The sequence below is a fragment of the Lissotriton helveticus genome, chromosome 4_1 (genome assembly GCF_964261635.1).
Source record: "Lissotriton helveticus chromosome 4_1, aLisHel1.1, whole genome shotgun sequence".
Classification (NCBI taxonomy): domain Eukaryota; kingdom Metazoa; phylum Chordata; class Amphibia; order Caudata; family Salamandridae; genus Lissotriton; species Lissotriton helveticus.
In genome coordinates this window covers 965,663,646-965,679,440 of record NC_136063.1, presented here as the reverse complement: position 1 = coordinate 965,679,440, position 15,795 = coordinate 965,663,646, and positions in this window count along the sequence as shown.

Sequence of the window (15,795 nt, the reverse complement as noted above, 5' to 3'; positions counted from 1 at the left end):
GAAACCATACCACTGTGAAAAAAATGTGTGAAAGCGAGATGGCACCTCACGGGCGCACCACCAATGGGACACCTGGCAGGTACTCACCAGTATAGCCCTCTTATCATCATTGGTGCCATCAAGCTCAAAGAAAAGTGTCCAAGTGAAAAAAAATATGTGTTTACAAAAGTAAGTGCAGTGGAAAAAACAAACAAAACACACAAATTAGTGTCACACAACATAAAACATACGCATACAGCACAGACACACAAACTTTATTCTTGTTCTTTCGTGCTGATTGCGTAAATTGAAAAAGTGAATATGGCTACTACTCATACAGCCATATTCCACTTGCCGACATGTTTCATTGCCATAGTATTCATCTGGCAGTTTCTTCAGGGCATACAGTTTTTTAAGCCACTGCTTTGGACATCGGGGCTTCAAAACTGTCAAAAAATAATAAAATAAATTCAGGTTCAATACCTTGCCATGTGTGTATGTTACTACACTCCGCTACGCAGAAACGCTCTATACAGCTATTTTTCGATATTTACCCTCTAACGGCAGCTGTCTCTCATACCGGCCGAGAGGTACTAAAAACACGTGAAGTCTAACTCCTTCTGTGAGTTGTCTGTCGTCCCCTTCGTATTTTTAACTGCAAAGAGACACCATCGAAATGTTTCTTAGATTATAAGCATATCTTACTTTCCACTCTTCTTCCTCATCTGTTCTGAAATCCACAGCTATTTTAGACCCCCCTTCCACCTTACCGATAGTAGGAGACCTGCCGGCATTCACTCGACCCGTGTAATGATCACGGCTCCCAGCCGTTCATTTACACCATGACGCGAGCGAAAAAGCCGGCCCTGATTGGCTGTTTCAGTCTCGCGTTGTTAGCGGCCATCTTGAATTGGGCTATTACACATCAGGACTCTAAAGAGATGCGTAATCCTTACTCAATATCGCGAGATCTCGCGTGTCAGTGTTTTTCCCATCACGGCGCTTATCTGTCGGAAAACTTTACTAAAGCTTTATCAAAAATGATCGTAAAAACAAAAAGTGTGATCAATCTCCATACCTTTGAGATCGTCTTCCAAATTTGTATATGCCCACAACAAAACTTTATTAAAGCTTTATTGACAACTCTCGTGCAAGCAACCTGACAACACTCAATATTTCTGAAATTGGTCCCAGCGAGCAACGCTCGTCTTCTCAATATATATATGCACATTCAGTCAGACCTCAAATCACACTCATATATGGGGCTGACATTATATCTGCGTTGTATTGTCATTCTATACATTCATCTGAAGTCTCAACCTCCATTTGTCCAATTTTTCATATTCAACCGCAATTTATTGGTGGGTATATACAGTTTTTATGAAGCACTTGGATATTCTATGTCTCCAAGATGGAAATGTGTATATACATTAATACATATCTTTGCATTATCGTACGTATCTTCACCACCGCAAAATAACTTTTATATCGGTGTATACATGTAGGACCCACAGAAGCTACCTAAATATTAGTGCAATTTGTTCCATTCCAAGAGTTCCTTTAACCCTCTCTGCTCACTTTTCTCCTGATAGATCCATCTTGCCTCTTTCGTGGTAAGTAATCTATCTATTGTTTGAGTGTCCCCTGTCACTTTCTCTAACACCACCCATGTGAATGTGTGCTTGTTCGTGTAACAGTTTTGGAACAACTTCGTGGTGAGTTTGCCTGCTCTTATAGTGCTGAGGTGTTCTTGGATCCTTAGTTTCACCTTGCGCGTTGTAAGACCAATGTATTGAAGGGCACACTCACACTGGAGTCTATACACCACATTTGTGGTGTTACAATTACTGAATTGTCCTAACAACCATTCTTTTCCAGACTGTAGAATTACAGTAGATGTTTTAGTGGTTAACGGACAGACAGAACAGCCTCCACATGGAAAATGGCCTTTGGGGATGGAGTTGTTTTTCGGATCCTAAGCTGGCTTTACCCTCGTATGCACCAACTTATCTTTTAAATTACATGATCTTCTGAAGGCAAAGCGGGGGGTGGCATCTTGAACTCATTGCTTGACAATACTGACCAATGCTTCCTGATTGACGTCCGTATTTTTGTGGCTAGGGGATCATATATCATAATGACTGGGATACAGTCATCCTTCTTTTTTAAATTGGTCTCTAGCAAAACACTTCTTGGGGTGTTGAGTGCCCTCTTTTTAGCCTGCTTCATGACTCTCACCGGGTAATGCCTGTCTTCCAGCTTCTTACTGAGAACCTTGGCCTGTTCATTGTAACCGGCTGTGGAAGAACAATTCCTACGATAACGGAGGAATTGACCCACCGGTAGATTGTCTCTAAGTGCCCTAGGATGGTATGACTCATATGAGAGCAAAGAGTTTCTGTCGGTGGGTTTCTGATGGACACTAGTTCTGAGGCCACTCTCACTGGCCTCAATATCCAGATCTAGATACACAGCTGTGTTCCTACTGTAGGACCATGTGAAACGGAGGCTTTGATCTTGTCCATTCAGCCAGTTCAGGAAATCCAACAGTGCGATTTCATCTCCAGTCCAGACGCAGAGCACGTCATCGATGTATCTCCTCCAAACGTGGCGCACATGTCCTTTGAAGGGATTGGTGGTAGAATAGATGACGTGCTCCTCGAACTGGCCGACATAAATGCATGCCAAGCTCGGTGCCATGGTTGCGCCCATTGATGTTCCGGTGGTCTGGAGGAACAGGTTGTCTTTGTAGCAGAAGAAGTTTCGTGTTAGCGCCAGTTCTATGCACTGTAGACCAAAGTTTTGGGGGGCATCATAAAACCATTCCTGTGTCGCTAGAGCTTGCGCTGCTGCCACCAGCACAGCATCTTGGGGAATACAGGAATATAGAGACTCAATGTTGATAGTCACTAAAATTTCTTTGGAAGGGTCGAATGTCATTTCACTCAATGTATTAAGAATATCCATTGTATCCTTCACAAAGGATCTTTGAGTGATAACAGATTCTCGCAGGAAGTAGCCGGCAAACCGCGATAGCGGCTCTAGAACCGACTGGATTCCCGATACAATAGGCCGGCCCGGCGGTGGCCGGGTCGGCTTATGTATTTTTGGTAAGATATAAAAGGCGGGAGTCCTGCGGTTGTTATTCACCAGGAACTCCGCCTCCTTAGATGTTATCCACTTTTTTCTTTGGCATTCCCAACCAGATTCTTTATAATCTCCAACAGCTCAGGAATGGGGTCTTTCTTCAAAGGCTGGTAATTGGCACGTACATTCAGCAATCGATACATTTCGGCCTCATAGTCGGAGGTGTTTAACACGACTACTGCCCCGCCCTTATCAGCACTCTTTATTGTTATGTCAGAGTTATTTTGCAATGATTTAACCGCTTCCCAGTTAGATTGGGTCATATTCTTGAAACTCCTCTCATTATTTTTAGATTCAAAAAGTTCGATATCTTACAAAACTTTAGACTCAAAAACAGCCACTTCTGGTCCTGCCGCTCCAATTGGGGGGCAGAAAGTAGACGGTATTCTTAAGTTGGTATTCAATCCCCCTTTCTCCTCATATGGTTGTTTAGCAAAAAAAAAATGTACGTTTGATTTTTCGAACTGTTTCGTGAAATTCCACTCGATATTTAAAGGCGTCATGAGTAGGGGTCGGGACAAACCCGAGTCCCTTGTTTAGAACTTTTTCTTCATTATCGGACAGGTGATAGCTCGACAAATTGACTACGATGCTATTCAAAGGGGTTTCCTCCCCCTGCTCCGTGTTTGTCGTGGGGAGTATGTTTGCCATTGTGGGGGTGGGCGGTTGCCCCGTCCTCTTCCCCTTCCTTGTTGGCCTGTTCCCCTGGTCGCCCCTTGTCCCTGTCCTAAAAAAGAACGCAAAAGTACTCCAAGATCCGCGTTGTTAGGATCCTGTTGATGAAACCTCACTCTATTTGTCTGTGGCACTGACTCTGGTTCTTCTTCACTCGACGTGTTGTCGAATGTCCAGGTGGCAGGGGTATGCCTTTGTTGTTGTTGTCTGCCACCCCGCCCTTTACGTTGACCCCCTAGGTTTTGTTGTTCAGGTCCCGTCTGGTAATGGGAGTCATTCACATACGGAAAAGCCCAGTCATGCGTATACCTCTGTAAATTACGTTGGAGCCCCTTGATCTTTTGATTCACCATATCATTTTTACATTCATCCATATCTTCTTGTATTTTACTAAGATGTTCTTTTACGTCTGTGAAAGTATTGTCACGATTAATGCTTTCTTCTAGTTCTAAAATTTCCTTAAGTAACTCTTCGCTCAGTCTTTGGGCTGTGCCAATGATAAGAATTAGCCAATCTCTCGTGCACTTATTGGCAATGTAGCTCCAGTCCAATTTAAACTTTTTATCATCTAAAGAAAATTTTGGGTTCTATTCTTACTAGTAAACTTGCTGGGGTGGCTCCTGCTCTGTAATACTCTGACATTAATGCCCCATGTAGGGCGATCCTTATATGTTTTTTCTTTAGATTGCTTAGTTTTTCCCACTCCTCTCTCACAGAACTATTCCCTAGTAGAGGATTATCCGGGAATAGTGATGGTCCAGCTAAAATTGCAGCAATTTGCTCATCCGTAAATGCTAGACAGTTTTTATCCATTATATACTGTGGACATTTACTAACAGTCTGCGCAGCAGAGAATATACTACACACAGCAAGGGTCCCTGATAATTAAAACCAAAAGGGAACACAAAAGGGCTGAAATTGCTCTCACGGCTGAGCCGCCGTACACACTATGAACAACAACAAGGAGCAAAGAGGGAATTCAGGACCTAGGTCGCCCTCCACTCATCAAGTCACAAAACCAATTATGACCTAGGTCACAGGCACTCTTCTCTTAAACTGTTTAGAAATTATATCCCACACTTTGCAGTCAATTACAACTACCTCCCCTCTTTTAATGATTATGGGGTAGGGGGTATATCAATCTCGTGCCCAAATTAAAAAAGCCCGTCCCTTCAAAACAGACAGATGTGAAACCATATACCACTGTGAAAAAAATGTGTGAAAGCGATTTGGCACCTCACGGGCGCACCACCAATGGGACACCTGGCAGGTACTCACCAGGATAGCCCTGTTACCATCATTGGTGCCATCAAGCTCAAAGAAAAGTGTCCAAGTGAAAACAAATATGTGTTTACAAAAGTAAGTGCAGTGGAAAAAACAAACAAAACACACAAATTAGTGTCACACAACATAAAACATACGCATACAGCACGGACACACAAACTTTATTCTTGTTCTTTCGTGCTGATTGCGTAAATTAAAAAAGTGAATATGGCTACTACTTATACAGCCATATTCCACTTGCCGACATGTTTCATTGCCATAGTATTCATCTGGCAATTTCTTCAGGGCATACAGTTTTTTAAGCCACTGCTTTGGACACCGGGGCTTCACAACTGTCAAAAAATAATAAAACAAATTCAGGTTCAATACCTTGCCATGTGTGTATGTTACGCAGAAACGCTCTATACAGCTATTTTTCGATATTTACCCTCTAACGGCAGCTGTCTCTCATACCGGCCGAGAGGTACCAAAAACACGTGAAGACTAACTCCTTCTGTGAGTTGTCTGTCGTCCCCTTCGTATTTTTAACTGCAAAGAGACACCATCGAAATATTTCTTAGATTATAAGCATATCTTACTTTCCACTCTTCTTCCTCATCTGTTCTGAAATCCACAGCTATTTTAGACCCCCCTTCCACCTTACCAATAGTAGGAGACCTGCCGGCATTCACTCGACCCGTGTAATGATCACGGCTTCCAGCCGTTCATTTACACCATGACGCGAGAGAAAAAGCCGGCCCTGATTGGCTGTTTCAGTCTCGCGTTGTTGGCGGCCATCTTGAATTGGGCTATTACACATCAGGACTCTAAAGAGATGCGCAATCCTTACTCAATATCGCGAGATCTCGCGTGTCAGCGTTTTTCTCATCACGGCGCTTATCCGTCGGAAAACTTTACTAAAGCTTTATCAAAAATGATCGTAAAAACAAAAAGTGTGACCATTCTCCATACCTTTGAGATCGTCTTCCAAATTTGTATATGCCCACAACAAAACTTTATTAAAGCTTTATTGACAACTCTCGTGCAAGCAACCTGACAACACTCAATATTTCTGAAATTGGTCCAGCGAGCAACGCTCGTCTTCTCAATATATATATGCACATTCAGTCAGACCTCAAATCACACTCATATATGGGGCTGATATTATATCTGCGTGGTATTGTCATTCTATACATTCATCTTAAGACTCAACCTCCATTTGTCCAATTTTTCATATTCAACCGCAATTTATTGGTGGGTATATACAGTTTTTATGAAGTATTTAGATATTTTATGTCTTCAAGATGGAAATGTGTATATACATTAATACATATCTTTGCATTATCGTACGTATCTTCACTAACACAAAAGAACTTTTATATCGGTGTATACATGTAGGACCCACAGACGCTACCTAAACATTAGTGCAATTTGTTCCATTCCAAGAGTTCATTTAACCCTCTCTGCTCACTTTTCTCCTGATAGATCCATCTTGTCTCTTTCGTGGTAAGTAATCTATCTATTGTTTGAGTGTCCCCTGTCACTTTCTCTAACACCACCCATGTGAATGTTTGCTTGTTCGTGTAACAGTGTTGGACCAACTTTGTGGTGAGTTTGCCTGCTCTTGTAGTGCTGAGTTTTTCTTGGATCCTTAGTTTCACCTTGCGCGTTGTAAGACCAATGTATTGAAGGCCACACTCACACTGGAGTCTATACACCACATTTGTGGTGTTACAATTACTGAATTGTCCTAAAAACCATTCTTTTCCATACTGTAGAATTACAGTAGATGTTTTAGTGGTTAACGGACAGACAGAACAGCCTCCACATGGAAAATGGCCTTTGGGGATGGTGTTGTTTTTAAGATCCTTAGCTGGCTTTACCCTCGTATGCACCAACTTATCTTTTAAACTACATGATCTTCTGAAGGCAAAGCGGGGGAAATTTTAGTGACTATCGACATTGAATCTCTATATTCCTGTATTCCCCAAGATGCCGCGCTGGTGGCAGCAGCACGAGCTCTAGCGACACAGGAATGGTTTTATGATTCCCCCCAAAGCTTTGTTCTACAGTGGAGAAGTGTGGCTCAATGGTTAGAGCAGGCAGACCTTGATGCAGAGCTCTGGCCAGGGACCAGGGTTCGATTCCCGCCTCGGCGGGTCTCCGGCTCATTAATTCCCCTGACTGGATATTCTCGCCTCAGTGCCTGTTCTGATCATGGGTCCCACGCTGCAACTCTGGGCAATAGCTTGCTTAGTCTCCACAACGGCCCCAAAAGCGCTGGGATGCCTGGCTGCACCTGGGGGGTGCCCAGGAGTGGACATTTCCCAGGAAAGCCAGGAACGATCCTAAGCGGTATACGGACAGCGCCGGGACACCTCCGGTGGAGGTAGCTGTGCGCTTTACAAATTCCGACATTTACATTTTTTTTACATTTTACAGTGCATAGAACTGGCGCTAACACAAAACTTCTTCTGCTACAAAGACAACCTGTTCCTCCAGACCACCGGAATATCAATGGGCGCAACCATGGCACCGAGCTTGGCATGCATTTATGTCGGCCAGTTCGAGAAGCACGTCATCTATTCTACCACCAATTCCTTCAAAGGACATGTGCGCCTTTGGAGGAGATACATCGATGACGTGCTCTGCGTCTGGACTGGAGATGAAATGGCACTGTTGGATTCCCTGAACTGGCTGAATGGGCAAGATCAAAGCCTCCGTTTCACATGGTCCTACAGTAGGAACACAGCTGTGTATCTAGATCTGGATATTGAGGCCAGTGAGAGTGGCCTCAGAACTAGTGTCCATCAGAAACCCACCGACAGAAACTCTTTGCTCTCATATGAGTCATACCATCCTAGGGCACTTAGAGACAATCTGCCGGTGGGTCAATTCCTCCGTTATCGTAGGAATTGTTCTTCCACAATGAACAGGCCATGGTTCTCAGTAAGAAGCTGGAAGACAGGAATTATCCGGTGAGAATCATGAAGCAGGCTAAAAAGAGGGCACTCAACACCCCAAGAAGTGTTTTGCTAGAGACCAATTTAAAAAAGAAGGACGACTGTATCCCAGTCATTATGACATATGATCCCCTAGCCACAAAAAATCCGGAAGTCAATCAGGAAGCATTGGTCAGTATTGTCAAGCAATGAGTTCAAGATGCCACCCCCCCGCTTTGCCTTCAGAAGATCATGTAATTTAAAAGATAAGTTGGTGCATATGAGGGTAAAGCCAGCTAAGGATCCGAAAAACAACACCAGCCCCAAAGGCCAATTTCCATGTGGAGGCTGTTCTGTCTGTCCGTTAACCACTAAAACATTTACTGTAATTCTACAGTCTGGAAAAGAATGGTTTTTAGGACAATTCAGTAATTGTAACACCACAAATGTGGTGTACAGACTCCAGTGTGAGTGTGGCCTTCAATACATTGGTCTTACAACGCGCAAGGTGAAACTAAGGATCCAAGAACACCTCAGCACTATAAGAGCAGGCAAACTCACCACAAAGTTGGTCCAACACTGTTACACGAACAAGCACACATTCACATGGGTGGTGTTAGAGAAAGTGACAGGGGACACTCAAACAATAGATAGATTACTTACCACGAAAGAGGCAAGATGGATCTATCAGGAGAAAAGTGAGCAGAGAGGGTTAAATGAACTCTTGGAATTGAACAAATTGCACTAATATTTAGGTAGCGTCTGTGGGTCCTACATGTATACACCGATATAAAAGTTATTTTGCGTTGGTGAAGATACATACGATAATGCAAAGATATGTATTAATGTATATACACATTTCCATCTTCAAGACATAGAATATCTACGTGCTTCATAAAAACTGTATATACCCACCAATAAATTGCGGTCGAATATTAAAAATTGGACAAATGGAGGTTGAGTCTTAAGATGAATGTTTAGAATGACAATACCACGCAGATATAATATCAGCCCCATATATGAGTGTGATTTGAGCTCTGACTGAATGTGCATATATATATTGAGAAGACGAGCGTTGCTCGCTGGGACCAATTTCAGAAATATTGAGTGTTGTCAGGTTGCTTGCACGAGAGTTGTCAATAAAGCTTTAATAAAGTTTTGTTGTGGGCATATACAAATTTGGAAGACAATCTCAAAGGTATGGAGATTGGTCACACTTTTTGTTTTTACGATCATTTTTGATAAAGCTTTAGTAAAGTTTTCCGACAGATAAGCGCCGTGATGAGAAAAACGCTGACACGCGAGATCTTGCGATATTGAGTAAGGATTGCGCATCTCTTTAGAGTCCTGATGTGTAATAGGCCAATTCAAGATGGCCGCTAACAACGCGAGACTGAAACAGCCAATCAGGGCCGGCTTTTTCGCTCGCGTAATGGTGTAAATGAACGGCTGGGAGCCGTGATCATTACACGGGTCGAGTGAATGCTGGCAGGTCTCCTACTATCGGTAAGGTGGAAGGAGGGTCTAAAATAGCTGTGGATTTCAGAACAGATGAGGAAGAAGAGTGGAAAGTAAGATATGCTTATAATCTAAGAAATATTTTGATGGTGTCTCTTTGCAGTTAAAAATACGAAGGGGGCTACAGACAACTCACAGAAGGAGTTAGTCTTCACGTGTTTTTAGTACCTCTCGGCCGGTATGAGAGACAGCTGCCGTTAGAGGGTAAATATCGAAAAATAGCTGTATAGAGCGTTTCTGCGTAACATACACACATGGCAAGGTATTGAACCTGAATTTGTTTTATTATTTTTTGACATTTGTGAAGCCCCGGTGTCCAAAGCAGTGGCTTAAAAAACGGTATGCCCTGAAGAAATTGCCAGATGAATACTATGGCAATGAAACATGTCGGCAAGTGGAATATGGCTGTATAAGTAGTAGCCATATTCACTTTTTTAATTTACGCAATCAGCAAAAAAGAACAAGAATAAAGTTTGTGTGTCCGTGCTGTATGCGTATGTTTTATGTTGTGTGACACTAATTCGTGTGTTTTGTTTGTTTTTTCCACTGCACTTACTTTTGTAAACACATATTTGTTTTCACTTGGACACTTTTCTTTGAGCTTGATGGCACCAATGATGATAACAGGGCTATCCTGGTGAGTTCCTGCCAGGTGTCCCATTGGTGGTGCGCCCGTGAGGTGCCATCTCGCTTTCACACATTTTTTTCACAGTGGTATATGGTTTCACATCTGTCTGTTTTAAAGGGACGGGCTTTTTTAAGTTGGGCACGAGATTGATATACCCCCTACCCCATAATCATTAAAAGAGGGGAGGTAGTTGTAATTGACTGCAACGTGTGGGATATCATTTCTAAACAGTTTAAGAGAAGAGTGCATGTGACCTAGGTCATAATTGGTTTTGTGTTGCTCCTTTATTTCTAAACTTCATGTGTGCTGTGTTGTGTCTCGAGCCATGATTGTTCCTTTAACCTTCTCTGGCTTGAGCGGAACTCGTGCTAGGGTATTCCCCGCTTGAGAGTCACTCGTGCTGGGTTGTTGGTAAGTGTTATTAATTGAATGTATGTATTATTGTCAGTTTAGAATGAGAAGCACAGGAGCTTCATATCGTTGTGAGAGAGCTGTCAGCGGCTGCGCCACACTTCTTCTGTACCGAGTTATGCCATTAATAAAGAGGCTAAATTAAACTTATTGGATCGATTATTCATTATAATAATGGCGACGAGGATGAGATGACTGGTTTGTTGCCAGTATTTTTAACGAAGAAGTTAAAGGAATTTTTCGTAAAGAGTGGATAGAAGGGATTAGCTCTGATCGGGAGATTCAAGCGATTAGTCAAATGTAGAGTAAAATGTGACTATTGGTGGCCTGGCATTGATAGGGAAAAAGAGAAAGTTGTTCGTGAATGCTATGATTGTGTCAACTCTGACAAAAGTTTGTCCACTTCGAAAACCAATTTACATCCTATGGTTGTTCCTAACATGCCTTGGGAGAGAGTGGGAGTCGACATTTTTGGGCCTGTTAGAGGTATGGAGGGTGTACAAAAATATATAATTGTAATTATTGATCATTTTTCGAAATGGCCAGAGTATAAGGTTGTTGAAAGGGTTGATTCTGATAGTGTTATGATGTTTTGGGGGAAAGTTTTTAGTAAAGAAGGACTTCCCAAGGACTTGATTTCGGATAATGGTGGACAATTCACGGGTGAACAATTTAAGGAATTTGTAAATATGTCAGGTATTATACATAGGACCACCTCAGTCTATCACCCGGAGGAAAATGGTAGCGTGGAACGCTTTAATAGTGTTATTAAAGGGATTATTGTGTTATGTAACAATGGCAACAAGGATTGGGAAGATGAGTTGAGGAAAACTGTCTGGGCATATAGAATCACCAAATGCAGTTCTTCAGGGTTTTCACCGTTTGAACTAATGAAGGGACGTTCTCCCCGCACCAACATGGGTTGGTTAACTTGTACCAAGAAAGTTAGTTGGTCTGTTCGGGATGTAAAACACTCTCTTGAGGACAATCTGGAAAGAGATATTTTTCAAGAATAAAAAATGTGTTGCGCTAAAAGTGGGGGACATTGTCAAGGTGAAAAAATGAAGAATTGTTCCAAAAGTTGAAAGTAGATATTCCTCTCCACTCACAGTTGTTAAGGTACTGTGTAATTCTGTACTTTTGAGTGACGGTAAGGTATGGTATGCTAACAGAATTGCATTATTCAAAGGTAATGTTGATTCACTGTCTTCAAGAAAAAGCTATGATTGGATTGATGATACCACTTCTGCTTTCCAAAGAAGTAATGGCAATACTATTTCAGATTTACAGAGCACTAGTGATACTGTAGGAATTCACGGCAGAAATCTTCTAGATTGTGCAGCTCTTACACAAGAGAATATTGTTACAGATAAAAGTGATCTCATTGGTACACGCTCAAAGCGTATTTGCACTAAACCAAAGAAATTGGATGACTATGTTACATATGTTCATTCTTAGTTCTTTTTTGTTTGTTTTATTATTGGTTTGTTTTTATTGTGTTATAAGGGGGGGAGAAGTGTTGTGTCTCGAGCCATGATTGTTCCTTTAACCTTCTCTGGCTCGAGCGCGACTTGTGCTAGGGTATTCCCCGCTTGAGAGTCACTCGTGCTGGGTTGTTGGTAAGTGTTATTAATTGAATGTATGTATTATTGTCAGTTTAGAATGAGAAGCACAGGAGCTTCATATCATTGTGAGAGAGCTGTCAGCTGCTGCGCCGCACTTCTTCTGTACCGAGTTATGCCATTAATAAAGAGGCTTAATTAAGCTTATTGGATCGATTATTCATTATAATATGCTGCACTGTAGAGCACACATACAAAGTTGGAAGAAGTTTCAGATTAATCTAAGCATAGTATTTTGTATTGGAAGGGTAACCTTCCAGTACAAAACATGCTTGACTCACGGAGACACCCTTGCACTTTGACACAACGGTGTTTCCGTGGCGCACAGCAGATAATTTCTGCGCCGGCGCTAGGGAGAGAGGAGGAGAGTGCCAAATCTCAGTAAATTTGGCGCTCTCCTGCACTCCCCTTGTCATGCACTGCAGCATTTGCTGCTGCTGCACTGCACGAGAAATTGGTAAATCTGGCCCGTTGAGCCAGACTCTCAGCGTGTCAAGTAGACATCAACAGCAACATACAGTCCATCTCCAGTTGCCACTAGTCAACCAGGCACTTCAGGGTAAAGACCTCTTGAAGCTTGTTCTGTCCCAGTAGCCACACAAGAGGCCATCCTACTGGCCAGTGGAGTCCGCTTCTTTGTCCTGGAAAAAAGGTACAAAATGGGGAGCATTAATTACCATGCGCCCATGGTAATAAATGCCTGTAGAATGCGCGCTGGCTCAGGCGAGACCTAAAAATGAGACAGACGTCTGGCTAGACAAACCAAAATCTTTCAACAACCAGCCAGAGTACACACAAGCATTGTGATCTGGTCCTGTTTGATCCCTTCCAAGGGCTTATAATGTTCACATTTGCCTCAACCAGGACTTTCAGGCAGAATTTGACACTGTTGTGCCAACAGAAGACCTCACCCTGAATGTGCAGATGGGCTCACAGGCGTCAACGCTGCCCACCCAGGTCGCCCTGTCAATCAAGGTGGTCTATTGTATGGCTCCTGAAGAAATTTCACACTTCATCAAAAGGCTAAGTACCAACCGGGCATGTGCTGGACAGCTAATGGAAATTGGCCTTCAGGAGCTTCGGGCATAGAAAATACCTTAATACTTATTGAAAATCCAACTTCACAATTGAATAACTATTAAAAATTGTGGCTTAATAATTTTGTTGCTAGTCCCATAACCGAGATTGTTGTGTTAATACTTTAATCTGTGCTCTGGCTTTCTGTATAGGACAGATAGGCCTGCCACAGGGAAAATAGATTTTGGGGATGTGTCACTGTAGGGATATGGTGCCATATGTTTTCCAAGTGTCCCACTTTTAAATACCATGAACTCTGCTTTGTGGGGTACATTGCGTAAATAGAGGTAACTTTATAATATTTAAAAGTTAGGCCTTTTCCTGTCAAAATGGGTTATTTTAATATGTTACACTGGAGTAGTCAGGTTATGAAGGTAGTTCTGAATGTATGTTTTGTAGAGCCACTCTGTGGTTCATACAATTGGAGCTGCAGTCCACAAGTGGCATTTAAATTCCAGGCACTGGGTGCATTTTCTACACCATATATTCAGGAGTTATAGGCATGTTAATTCTGTCAATTAGTAATAATCCAGTTTAACCATGGTTAAAGGAAAGCACAGGCACTTTAATCATGCTTAGCAGGGGTAAAGTGTACAGAATTAAAGAAACAGCAAAAACATGGGCCCAGAAAAAAAATCAAAAAATCTGGGGTGACCATGCAGAAAAGGCAGATAAGGCAGATTTCCCACATGGTCTCACTCTTTTTTCTGAAATGGAAGGCCGAGTAGCAAGATTTGACTTGTGAAGTCATAGATTGGTGGGGCATCTGTTTAGCAAGTGCATTAGCCTAGTATATTATCTTATCAGTTAGGACCCAAGGAGTAACAGCAGCCAATAGTCAGGGCCACTGGAATTGTGTAACTGAAGAGGTTCAAAATATGCAGTAGGGTTGACTCAATGATGCAGCGTAATGCAGGATTGTATTAATGTATCATTTTGTCATTTTTTCCATGTTAACACTATCTGGAAAAGGGTTTCACCTCATAATACCATTTTAAAAGGCAAATACAGCAACAAGCAGCTGAAAAGGTGCCCAGTAACGTTGCATAGGGCCTTCCACCGCTGCAGCATGTCACAGAGTTTTTAGTAACTTTTGATCCATTGAACATGGCCTTTTGTTAAAATCTGTAAATTATGCAACAGATACTGGATTATGTGGTAAGTGTGACAAAGCCATAATTATGCGTAAAACACTGCGGCTGCAGAATTGCAGAATTTCAGTGGCCCTGACTACAATCCATTCCGGTCTACTCATGTGACAAAGTCAGAGAATTTGTAAGGGAACGCATAAATGCACAGTCACAAGTCCCTCAAAGTTGGGCGTCTGTTCTTTAAATTCCTTCTAATTATTGTTGTGAGCTCAGCCTTCAGCGAGCAACTCGGAGTTTGAGGGTAGGCAGGACAGCAGCAGCACATGTTGCCAGTGCTACCATGGAAGTGTTACCCTTGCTTTTCTTTGTATGATAGGCACTTGCACTGCTCCTTCTCCTTCTGTATCTGTATTGCATTAGTAAAACTTGACAAGTGTTTTCACTTAATAAGTGTTTTTTTTTAACTTAATATAGTGCTATAAGCTGGGCCGCTGGAATTATGTGATTCTGCAGCTGCAGCGCAGTCCGCATAGTAATGAGTTTGCCACATTTGTCACATAATTCATCATCAGCTGCATAATTTGCAGATTTTGAGACAAAAATAGCTTCTTGCTCAAATTGATCTCACTAAAAACGTAGCAACACGTGCTGCTGCGCTGTAGTGGCCGAACCCTTCACCAAGGTTGCCTAGTCACCTTTCAGTTGCCTAATGCTGCATTGCGCTCTTAAACTGATACTAACGAGGTGTACCATTTGCCAAGATGGTATCAACTTGTGAAAATATTTAATTAATACTATTACAAAATGTGCAGCATTAACACCACATAATTAGCCTTTTCTTGCAACTCAATTTAGTCAACCCTGCCACGTAATTTGTTTTTCCCTGGCCGCATAATTCCAGTGGCCCTGGCCTTAAGTCAGGAGGAGCGTCACAGCAGAAAGAAAATAAAACAAATCAACCACTATTAAGATACATAAACTGATAGTATGCACATGTTCACTTTTCTTGCAATGGCAAAATCCTTCACACTGTTCCTGCCATAAATCTCTTGATTATTGTGTAACAAGAGTGTGTGGTTTCAATATAGCGGGGATGTTTTAGATACCCTTTATGTTTACAGGTACACAGTAATAGCAACAATTCCCCATGACCTCACCTTTGTCCCCAGGCGCTTAAAGTAGCACAAGGCGTTGGCGTTATGCATGAAAGTTACACAATTAAGCTTTGATAGCATGGCTGCAACCCTGCGTGATTTTTTTTTATTTTTAAAAAGAACAAAGGCTGATTTTCTGCTAGTTAATGGGCCCTCGGTGGGCCAATGGGCTAACTTACAAGGGCCTGGCCCATCCCCTAGAACAGGGCCTGGACTGTAAAATGTTGGCCATCCACCCCACATCCATCCTGTCTAGTCTAGTCTCCCACTGACCATGATGGTGACTAC